Genomic DNA, 13,146 nt, shown 5'->3' on the forward strand with positions numbered 1-13,146 from the left:
GATTATTTTCTAAGTTTCACCTGAGTTAAGTTCTCTTGTTTGGGCTGCTTTCCTGTTTAAGGCTCAGGAGGCACCAGACTGTCTTGATAGAATTATTTGTGAAACATGTTAAGCTTCTCTAAAGAAAAGAAAGTTAATGAAAGAAAGTTTATATTCAGAACTCTTAGTTTTTAAGCAGAGGCATGCTGATGAATTGGATGGGGTGGAGGTGGGGGTGCTGATTTGCAGCATTTATGTTGCCAATTTCCATGCTGTAAATATTCCCACATGACCAATTACAAACTATCCATGTCATTGGGATATCACTGATTTTAGAGCTGGGAAGAGATGCACACAATCAACTCTCAGGAGCCAGGGAAAGTCATGACCACATCATTATGATCTTAAGTCACAGATTACTACTCAACATATAGTATTCCCATTTTAGTCATTTATGTTTGTTAAAGGGCAGTTTTAAAACTTGGATGGTGTTCAAAAATTCCCTATTTTTTAAATCACAAAAATGTACAATGAACATTTAAAGGCTTCTAGAGCCCCAAACATATCCATAAGTCGGAAAGAGACAGAGAGAGACAGACAGACTAGTCTCTTCCTAGAAGGATTTAAATAGTTATTTTTATTTAAGGTGCTAGGATCTAGGATCCTTTTCATTTTCTAATAGAGCATGGAACTGCCCTGTGGAGGGTACTAAAACAAGAGATGTTTGTAAAAAGCTTCTTTTTTTTTTTACTAATTAACTTTGTGATATATATTTTTACATTTTAAACATATTTACATAGAGGGGCTCCTGAGTGGCTCAGTTGGTTAGGCATCAGACTTTGACTCGGGTCATGATCTCACAGTTTGTGGGTTCAAGCCCTGTGTCGGGCTCTGTGCTGACAGCTCAGAGCCTGGAAACTGCTTCAGATTCTGTGTCTCCCTCTCTCTGCCCCTCCCCCACTGCTGTCTCTCAAAAATAAATGTTTAAAAAAACACATATAAGCTTCTGCACAGTGAAGGAAACAATCAGCAAAACTAAATGGCAACCGACAGAATGGGAGAAGATACCCGCAAATGACATATCAGATAAAGGGTTATTATCCAAAATTGACAAAGAACTTATCAAACTCAACACCCAAAAAACAAAGAATCCATTGAAGAAATGGGCAAAAGACATGAATAGACACTTCTCCAAAGAAGACATCCAGATGGCCAACCAACACAGGAAAAAATGCTCAACATCAATCATCAGGGAAATACAAATCAAAACCACAATGAGATACCACCTTACACCTATTAGAATGGCTAACATTAACAACTCAGGCAACAACAGATGTTGGCAAGGATGCGGAGAAAGAGGATCTCTTTTGCACTGCTGGTGGGAATGCAAACTGGGGCAGCCACTCTGGAAAACAGTAGGGAGGTTCCTCAAAAACTAAAAATAGAACTACCTTATGACCCAGCATGCACTACTAGGCATTTATCCAAGGGATACAGGTATGCCGTTTCCAAAGAGACACATGCACTCCCATGTTTATAGCAGCACTATCAACAATAGCCAAAGTATGGAAAGAGCCCATCCATTGGTGAATGAAATGGATAAAGAAGATGTGGTGGTAAATATATACAATGGAGTATTACTCAGCAATCACAAAGAATGAAATCTTGCCATTTGCAACTAGGTGGATGGAACTGGAGGGTGTTATGCTAAGTGAAAGTAGTCAGAGAAAGACAAAAACCATATGAATTCACTCATATGAGGACTCTATGAGACAAAACAGATGAACATAAGGGAAGGGAAACAAAAATAATATAAAAACAGGGAGGGGGACAAAACAGAAGAGATTCATAAATATGGAGAACAAACAGAAGGTTACTGGAGGGGTTGTGGGAGGGGGATAGGCTAAATGGGAAAGCGACACTAAGGAATCTACTCCTGAAATCATTGTTGCACTATATGCTAATTTGGATGTAAAAAAAAAAAAAAAAAAAAGAACTGACAGGTGATATCTTGTTCTTGCTGTAAAATGTTAATATTGCTTAAAAATTGTATGATTATTCTTGTACTTGGATTTAATTTTGCTCTTTTGATCTAGATCAAAATACTTTTATATTCTGAGTTACAATCTGCTGTAAATTCAGCACCTGATATTCTCCCAGATAAATCTTGGTGACATAGTAATGTCCTTCATTTTATGTAATAAATATTAAACAGTCATACTGGAGCTACTTGCCATCTTTTCACAAGATACAATAGGTATATTGCTAAAAGCAAAAAAGAAAGCACAATTATTAAAGTATTTGTGGTAAGTAACTTTCAAAATATTTTCTTTACACAGTTTTAAATCTTTCTTCCCCTTGTATTTTAGAAATGTGGTTCTCCAAATGGAGTCCATTTCATTCAAAATGTCCCATTTGAAAGCAGTTCTAGCTCAAACGAAACTTCTTTAAAAGATGCTTCCACATAAAATTCTTTACTTAGAGATTATAATGAACAATACTATCTGCGAGGTTGTTTGCTTCATCCAAAGGAGGGTTATGTGGAGCTGGTGCACTGGTAGATAGCTAGTAATCTTTGCACATAACGTATTTGTTAAACTTGGCAGTGTTTTTTCATTACTTGGTAATGGTAATTTCCAATTATTTGGTATCCAGTATGGTACTTTCCACAGTCACTCTTTCAATACTGAATGTGCATTCTATAGTTTCAAGAGTTCTGTGAAGAACAACACTTACCTTTATTTTATTTGTTTTTTCTATCTTAATGAAAGATGTTAGCTGAAAGAAGGTTTATACACAGTGTACTGTATTTGCAATGAGTTAAGCATATGGCTCTTTCTACAGGCTTCTATAAGTTTACCAACACTTTTTTTTTTTAATGTTGATTTTTGAGAGAGAGAGAAAGAGAGTGTGCGCATGTGCAAGAGTGGAGGAGGGGCACAGAGAGAATCCTAAGCATGCTCCGCAGTGTCAGCGCAGAGCCTGATGCAGGCTCAAACTCATGAACCATGAGATCATGACCTGAGCCAAGGTCAAGAGTCAGATGCTTAACCAGCTGGGCCACCCAGGTGCCCCTATCAACACTTCTATCTTAATGAAAGAAAATGTTACTTGAAAGGTTTATACATAGTGTAGTTTCAAAGACTTAAGTATACAGTGCTTTCCATATGCTCCCACACATGTTTGCAAATGCTTCTATCTTAATGAAGGAAGATGTTAGTCGAAACAAAGCTTATATACAGTGTAGTTTCCAAGGCTTAAGTCTATGGTACTTTCCATAGGCTTCCACACATAATTTGCAAACACTTCTATCTTAATGAAAGAAGATCTTAGTTGAAAGTAAGTTTATACATAGTGTCATTTCAGAGTTAAGTATATGGCACTTTCCATGGGCTTGGACACATATGTTTGTAAACACTTTTTTTTCAAGTTTTAATTTAAATTCCAGTTAGTTAATAGACTGTGTAATATTAGTTTCAGGTGTAGAATTTCTAGACACATAACTTACATACAACACCCAGTGCTCACCACAAGTGCCCTCCCTAATACCGATCACCCATTTAACTAATCCCCTTGCCCACCTCCCTTCCAGCAACCCTCAGTTTGTTCTCTATGGTTATGATTTATTCTTTTATTGATTGCCTCTTTTTGTATTCACCTGTGTTCATCTGTTTTCTTTCTTGAATTCCGTGAGTCAAATCATATGGTATTTGTCTTTCTGTGACTTATTTTGCTTAGCATAATACTCTCTAGCTCCATCCACAGCATTGCAAATGGCAAGATTTCATTCTTTCTTTTTTTAAAAAATTTTTAAAAAATGTTTATTGATGTTTATTTACTTTTGAGAGAGAGAGAGAGACAGAGCATGAGCAGGGGAGGGGCAGAGAGAGAGGGAGACACAGAATCCGAAGGAGGCTCCAAGCTCTGAGCTGTCAGCACAGAGCCCGATGCGGGGCTCGAACCACAAACGGTGAGATCATGACCTGAGCTGAAGTTGGACACTTAACTAAGCCACCCAGGCGCTCCAAGATTTCATTCTTTCTTATGGCTGAGTAATATTCTACTGTGTGTTTGTGTGTGTGTGTACACACACATATACACCATATCTTCTTTTATCTATTCATCAATTGATGGACATTTGGGCTCTTTCCATAATTTGGGTATTGTTGATAATGCTGCTATAAATATTGGAGTGCATGTGTCCCTTTGAATCAGTATTTTTGTATCCTTTGGGTTAACACCTAGTAGTGGAGGGAACATACATTAACATAAAAAAGGACATATATGAAAAACCCACAGTTAATATCATCCTCAATGGAGAAAAACCTGAGAGCTTGTCATCTCTGGTCAGAACAAGGAGGGATGTCCACTCTCACCACTGTTATTTAACATAGTACTAAGTCCTAGTCTCAGCAATCAGACAACAAAAAATAAGTAAAAGGCATCCAAATCAGCAAGGAAGAAGTCCGACTTTAACTATTTGCAGATAACATGATACTCTACATAGAAAACCCAAAAGACTCCAGTAAAAAACTACTGAAACTGATAAATGAATTCAGTAAAGTCACAGGATACAAAATCAATGTACAGAAATCTGTTGCATTTCTATACACCAATAATGAAGCAGCAGGAAGAGAAATCAAGAAATTGATCCCATTTGTATTGCACCAAAACCCATAAGATACCTAGGAGAAATAAACTTAACCAAAGAGGTAAAAGACCTGTACTCTGAAAACCATAGATCACTTATGAAAGAAAATGAAGATGACACAAAGAAATTAAAAAATATTTCATGCTCATGAGTTAGAAAAACAAATATATTTAAAATGTCTATACTACCCGAAGCAATCTACATACTTTAATACAATTCCTATCAAAACACCACCAGCAGTTTTCAGAGAGCTAGAACGAACAATCTGAAAATTTGTATGGAACCACAAAAGACTCTGAATAGCCAAAGCAACCTTGAAAGAGCAAAGCAAAGCTGGAGGCATCACAATTCCAGACTTCAAGTAATATTACAAAGCTGTACTGATCAAAACAGTATGGAACTGGCACAAAAACAGACACACAGATCAATGGAACAGAACAGAAAACCCAGAAATGTACCTACAAATGTATGGCCAACTAATCTTCAACAAAGCAGGAAAGAATATCCAATGGAAAAAAGTCTCTTCAACAAATGGTGTTGGGAAAACTGGACAGCAATATGCAAAAGCATGAAACTGGACCGCTTTCTTACATCATACACAAAAATAAATTCAAATGGATGAAAGACCTAAATGTGAGACAGGAAACCATCAAAATCCTGAAAAACACAGGCAGCAACCTCCTTGACATCAGCCATAGCAACTTTTTACCAGATATATCTCTGATGGCAAGGGAAATAAAAGCTAAAACGAACTACTGGAACTTCATTAAGATGAAAACCTTCTGCACAGTGAAAGAAACAATCAACAAAACTAAAAGGCAACCTTCGGAATGGGAGAAAATATTTGCAAATGACATATCTGATAAAATGTTAGTATCCAAAATCTATAAAGAACTCAACACCCAAAAAACAAATAATCCAGTTAAGAAATAAGCAGAAGACACGAACAGACATTTTTCCAAACAAGACATCCGGACGGCACATGAAAAGATGTTCAACATCACTCATCATTAGGGAAATACAAATCAAAACTACAATAAGCTATCACTTCACACCTGCCAGAATGGCTAAAATTAACAACACAGGCAACAACAGACATTGGCAAGGATTCAGGGAAAGGGGAACCCTCTTATACTGTTGGTGGGAATGCAAACTGGTGCAACCACTCTGGAAAAAAATATGGAGGTTCCTCAAGGAGTTTAAAATAGAACTAACCTACAACCCAGCAATTATATAATATTTACCTTCAGATCTTAAAAGGACTTCAGATATTATCTAAGAAAATTTTCACTTTACAGATAAAGAAACCAAGGTGAACTTTACAGTTGAAATTAAAGTTTTGTGGACTTAATATTATTTGAGAAGTGACTGTTAAATTGTAATATGTATAAGCTTTTCCCGGGGTGGGGGGAGGAGTTTGTTAGAATTCTTACTCAGGACCATCTCTAGAAATAACGATTCACCATGGCTGGAGTGAAGACCAAAATTACATGTTGTTTTAACAAGTACCACCAGGTAAGCATAATGCAGATGGTCTGCAGATGAGTTTGGGAAACAGTTTCAGTGGAATAGAATTGCATTCAGAATTCTAGTACCTGGCCCCATGATTTGGCCACTTGGTGCCTTTGTGCAAATTGTTGTTTTATCTAATTAAAAACTATTAATATCCTGGTTGCACACATGAAAACAAGTTTTCTTTTATTCTTCTAGTGATCCATTTCATAAACTTATTTGTAGGAAATAATGCTTCCTTCTGTCTTCTCAGTGTAAAGGATAAAAAGAAACGACAGTACTAGGATAGTGGGAAGAGCTGAAGGAGAGTTATCATTCCAGCATCCTGGGAGTGGAGGAAGTGCTTCTATGGAAGTCAAGAAGGAACGGTTTATTCACGGAGTTCTAGCACATTTAACACATACTAAGGTATATGGCCTTTTAATGTTTATTTTTGAAAAAGAGAGAGAGAGAGGAGAGGGGGGAGGAAGAGCAGAGAGAAAGGGAGACACAATCTGAAGCAGGCTCCAGGCTCTGAGCTGTCAGCACAGAGCTTGAAGTGGGGCTCAAACTCACGGTCTCCGAGATCATGATCTAAGCCAAAGTTGGATGCTTAACCGACTGAGCCACCCAGTCGCCACTATATTTTCTTTAAATTCTGCTTAAGAACTTAATTGTTCCTTTAGTTCATCAATTTCTTCCTGTATTGTAGCACAGGTATTTATAAGATGTCAATTGTAACTCTCTATAATGTCTGAAAAACCTTCCCAGACAGACTTAACCTTGGTGAGATTCATTTTCTATTTTCTATGTTACTATAGGCAAAAATGTAGCCAATCTTTCTGTCATTTCACAAGAAGCCCCCTTTCTCCAGCTTCCAATAACATTTGTCTCCCTGTCCTTTAAGCTGTCACAAAAGTCTTCTTCTGTATTCATTAACAAGCCCCTTGGGCACTTTCCACCTTCTGCCCCACTACCTGGTGCCAACACCAATGCCATATGCGCTGAGTTTTATTACAATATTATCTTCCTTCCAAGTAACAATTTTTGCTTTGGGTATTTATTGGTGTGTAACAAACTATTCTCAAACTTAGTACCTTAAGACAATAATTTGTTACTACCTCCCACTGTGCTGCAGGCTATCCTGGCAGTTCTCACTTGAGATCTCTCATGCAGTTGCAGTCAGAATGCAGCTCAGGCTGGGGTCATAATGAAGCCTTGACTGGGAGAGATGTCCAAAATGGCTTGCTCATATGGTCTACCGTTGCTGCTGGCTGTCGGCTAGGCTGCGGTAACCAACCAGAGTACCTATAGGTGGTCTTCTGTGTGACTTGTTTTTCACAGCATCAAGGCCTCAAAGTAGTTATACACATTAGCTGGCTTTCCACACAGGGATTATTCCAAAAAGGGTAGGAATGCAGTTGCCAGTCTCTTAAGGCCCAGGCTTAAAAAGAAATATAGTGCCATTTTTGCCATACTCTATTTGCTAAGAGTCACAGAACCCACCCAGATTCAAGAAAAGGAATCATAAATGCCACTTCTTGATAGAAGATAGACCAAATAATTCATGGCCAAATTAAAGAAGGGGCACTACAGAATATTTGTGGGTAACGAATTTCACACACACACACACACACACACACACACACACACACACACACACACACACACCTTTCCCTGAACCGATTTTAGTTCTTTTGCTTTTTTAGCCTAGTGGTTTTCAATCCAATGGTTGCAGTTTTTAAATCACCTGAAGAACTGATTCACTATAATATTCCACAATAATTTTGTTTTCTATCTTATAAGCATAAAAGACTGATACTTAGAAATAAGAGGAGAAGAACCCATTATTCTGACACAAAAAATAATACTTTGCTAATAAGTCTAGATGATAATAGTATGACTAGCATTCTCCTTTACAGAAACCAAAAAAGGTATATATTATTTCTTAGTGTGTATATCTATATCTGTATCTATCGATACAGATATACACATAGTGTTACTGATCAGGTAACTAGACATAAATGTTTTGTCTGGTAAGATTAAAATCACTGGCTCAAAATGAACTACAGTGTTGAAGAAAAGTAACTAAATTCTAATTGTCAGCTGTTTTCCTCCAGCAATAGCTGGTTTAACGATAGGGCCTTGAAACAGTTATTTAAAAATGTCAACCCAGGCTCTGCAATAAAATAAAGTGGTGGGTATAAATCCATTAAAGGAAATAGCAAAACAGGACTAATAGAACTTTTAGTTCCTATTTTTCCAGGGATAGGAGAAACCAGTTTGTTCAGACAAACTCTCCAGTTTGAAAAAGCTAAAATGTGGAAGGACTTCTTAAAGGCACTGAAGGTCTGACAAAGGAAGAGGTCACCAAGTCAATCACTAAAAGAAAATGAGCAAAAGAGAGAAACAAATACAGAAGATGTGTTAGACTGGGATTAAAAAAATTTTTTTTAATGTTTATTTTTGAGAGAGAGAGATAGAATGCAAGTGGGAGAGGGGCAGACATAGAGGGAGACACAGAATCTGAGGTAGACTCCAGGCTCCGAGCTGTCAGCACAGAGCCTGATGTGGGGCTCGAACCCACAAACTGTGAGATCATGACCTGAGTCAAAGTTGGACACTCAACCCATTGAGCCACCCAGGTGCCCCTAGACTGGGATTTTTAAAAGTGTGATATGCTGTGGCACAAAAACAGACACTCAGGTCAATGGAACAGAATACAGAACTCAGAAATGGACCCACAAACATATGGCCAACTGATCTTTGACAAAGCAAGAGAGAATATCCAATGGAATAAAGACAGTCTTTTCAGCAAATGGCGCTGGGAAAACTGGACAGCGACATGCAGAAAAATGAACCTGGACCACTTTCTTACACCATACACAAAAATAAACTAAAAATGGATGAAGGAACTAAACGTAAGACAGGAAGCCATCAAAATTCTTGAGGAGAAAGCAGGCAAAGACCTCTTTCACCTTGGCTGCAGTCGTACTCAACGCATCTCCGGAGTCAAGGGAAACAAAAGCAAAAATAAACTACTGGGACCTCATAAAAATAAAAAGCTTCTGCACAGCGAAGGAAACAATCAGCAAAACTAAAAGGCAACCAACAGAATGGGAGAAGATATTTGCAAACGACATATAAGATAAAGGGTTAGTATCCAAAATCTATAAAGAACTTATCAAACTCAACACCCAAAAAGCAAATAATCCAGTGAAGAAATGGGCAAAAGACATGAATTGACACTTCTCCAAAGAATACCTCCATATGGCCAACAGACACAGGCAAAAATGCTCGACATCAATCATCAGGGAAATACAAATCAAAACCACAATGAGATACCACCTTACACCTATTAGAATGGCTAACATTAACAACTCAGGCAACAATAGATGTTGGCAAGGATGCGGAGAAAGAGGATCTCTTTTGCACTGCTGGTGGGAATGCAAACTGGGGCAGCCACTCTGGAAAACAGTAGGGAGGTTCCTCAAAAAACTAAAAATAGAACTACCCTACGAACCAGCAATTGCACTGCTAGGTATCTATCCAAGGGATGCAGATATGCTGTTTCGAAAGGGCACATGCACCCCAATGTTTATAGCAGCACTATCAACAATAGGCAAAGTATGGAAAGAGCCCAAATGTCCATCGACGGATGAATGATAAAGAAGATGTGGTGGTATATATATACAATGGAGTATTACTCGGCAATCAAAAAGAATGAAATCTTGCCATTTGCAATGACGTGGATGGAACTAGAGGGTATTATGCTAAGTGAAAGTAGTCAGAGAAAGACAAAAACCATATGACTTCACTCACATGAGGACTTTAAGACACAGAACAGATGAACACAAGGGAAGGGAAGCAAAGATAACATAAAAACAGGGAGGGAACAAAACATAAAAGACCCTTAAATATGAAGAATAGGGTTACTGGAGGGGTGTGGGATGGGGGCATGGGCTAAATGGGTAAGGGGTATTAAGGAATCTACTCTGAAATCATTGTTGCACTATATGCTAACTAACTTGGAGGTAAATTAAAAACAAACAATTACCCATAAAAACTTTTGAGACAGAATTAACAATCATTTTAAGTTGTATTTTTGTTAAATTGCAACAGAGATTAACATGAACTTCTTTGACTTCGGTAAACTTAGGTAGAAAAAGTTTTATATTTAATGTTGATAATTTTAAAGACAGGTTTGTCTTAATTAAATCAACAAATTTAAATTCTTTTTAAAAAAGTGTGATATGCTGTTTAGAAGAGATCTATTTAAAATAGAAAGATACTGAGGGGCGCCTGGGTGGCGCAGTCGGTTAAGCGTCCGACTTCAGCCAGGTCACGATCTCGCGGTCCGTGAGTTCGAGCCCCGCGTCGGGCTCTGGGCTGATGGCTCAGAGCCTGGAGCCTGTTTCCGATTCTGTGTCTCCCTCTCTCTCTGCCCCTCCCCCGTTCATGCTCTGTCTCTCTCTGTCCCAAAAATAAATAAACGTTGAAAAAAAATTTTTTTAAATAGAAAGATACTGAAAGACTGACAATTAAAAGGGTGGTACCAAATATACCGATGGATACACTAAGTGAAAGGAAAATAGTGTAGCTATAATAATATTGGATGAAATACTTCTAAAACAAAAACATACTAGGGATAGTCAGTTTATAAAAATAAAATCAGCAGGAAGACAGGAAACATTCAAATTTGTATATACCTCAACAGAACTCAAAAACATAAAGAAAGTAAACAAGCGCATAATCACTGTTAGATTTTAACATATCTCTCAGTAACTGACAGAATCATTAAGGATACATTAGATTTCAAGAAACCTGATCTAATTGGACATATACAGAACACTGTACTGTGCCCAATAACTTCACAGTGCAAATTCTTTATAAGCCCACACATGACACTTACTAGGTAAGTCACATATTGGTGCCTAAGGCAAATCTTAATATCAGAGGATTAAAATCACAAAGCATGTTCACTTATCCCATTTATTATGTGCAGTTGTATGTCAATTATGTGTCAATAAGGTTGTGTTTTTAAAAACTAATTTTATGTAAGATGGTACAATCAGTGCACACTAATATATTGAGGTATGGAGAAGAAAACTGATCGCTTCCTTAACAAATTCACAATGAGGAGCATACTATATTCAGTAATATTTATAAAATAATTCACATCTTAATTTATAATATGAATATCAAAAAAATTAATACTGAAATGTCAGCAGAACAATATGACATGGTTAATGGTAGTAAAACTTCTAAAATTTTTTAAATGGGAAGACAAAATAAGGGAAACATCAAGCTGGTTGATTAAAATTTACAAGTTTTCTTGCAGCCATACAATTATTTGACTCACAATGCTACTTTCTCCACACCATTTCTACAGTGAAGGGTTCTGGTCTGAAAAACAAAACTTCCACGACCAAAAGATATCCCATAATAATCAACATGATTCACTTGAACATGTCAATAAAATTGGTAAGTAAATACAACATACTCCCATAACAGCAAATTACTTAACAAGTAGTAGTGTTCCTTTTTTTTTTTTAATTACAAAAACCGGTATATTAGATAAAACTTGGGGGGAAAACACAATGAACCCATAATTACCCATAATCCCCCTATCCCAACACAAGCAGTTTAATTCAGAATTACTACTTTCCAGGGGCGCCTGGGTGGCTCAGTCAGTTAAGTGTTTGACTTCAGCTCAGGTCATGATCTCATGGTTCATGAGTTTGGGCCCCACATAGGGTTTTGCACTAACAGTGCAGAGCCTGCTTGGGATTCTCTCTCCCTCTCTCTCTGCCCCTCCCAAAATTGTGCTCTCTGTATTGAGTGAATAAATAAACTTAAAAAAATTTTTAAAAAAGAATTACTACTTTCCAGTTTGTCCACATGCACATATATTTTTATATAGCTATAATCAGTATACAAGTTTTATTTTTGTTTTTATATTTAAATGTTGTTCAACATATTCCAGGTTTTTACATAGTTATCCTAATTACACCTTTTTGAAGGCTGCATAATAACAATTCCCACTGATGTGTTATATTATTTAGTCATTCAAGCTGGATATTGGGTTAGACATTGAAGTTGGACATTTGGGTTACTCCATGGTTCCCTACCATGCATACTGTTGTATCTGTGTAGATCTTTTAAAATTTATTCTTCTCTCAAATTATTTCCTAAGGGTTAATTATCCAATATTGGTAATTATTGGGTATAAACATTTTTCTGGCTATTACCATAGAGCTTTTCCTAATGGCAAAAACCAAAGTTCAAGGCTGCTAATAGTACATATGTGCATCCACTTCGTAAGAACCCCATAGGCAGTGGGGGTTCATATTAGACAACATTTTGAATTCAATTAAAAATTTACCCCAAGAAAATTCGCCAATGATTTACAGATTTTGGAGAATCTTAGACTTTCGCTTACCATCTTGCTTGTTGCTTCAGTAATTTCTCCTTAGCTTCAGTATAAAAGCTAAGTCATTGATGTTTATTAATGTCTGCATCATTAAATCATTTTGTTTCTTTTTAAAGTCTTTCAATTCTACTTAAACATTCTTAAGTTGTTATATGAAAAGGGCTATATAATTCCACTAACGGAGAGCAGCTTAACTTAGCTTTAAACTACGAATTACAGAAGGTTGATAAGGCAACCAAATAGTGTAATGGCAAGAAAATACCTAATTGGTGAGCTCACAAGACAATTCCTCACTCCCACCCCCAATCTCTTTGTCATCTTGACTGGCTCCTTTCTGTTCATGAACACTGTGTAAAGGTCTCCTCAGTCCTACATAAAACAAACCAATCCTCATTCAATCCTGTGGCCCCTTCAAGGCATGTTGGGGCTTCTTTAATTGCCAAAAGTGTTAAAGAGTTTAACTTTTTCCTCAATGGCTTGCTCTGTGCCAGAGCTATTTTGAAAGTCATCAATGTGTTTTAGCAGTCCTACAGTTCTTCCATGGGCTCATGACCTGAGACTTCTCTACAACATTCATGATCACGCCTCCCAC

The sequence above is a fragment of the Puma concolor genome, chromosome D4 (genome assembly GCF_028749965.1).
Source record: "Puma concolor isolate L17-30 chromosome D4, mPumCon1.1.hap2, whole genome shotgun sequence".
Taxonomy (NCBI): Eukaryota; Metazoa; Chordata; class Mammalia; order Carnivora; family Felidae; genus Puma; species Puma concolor.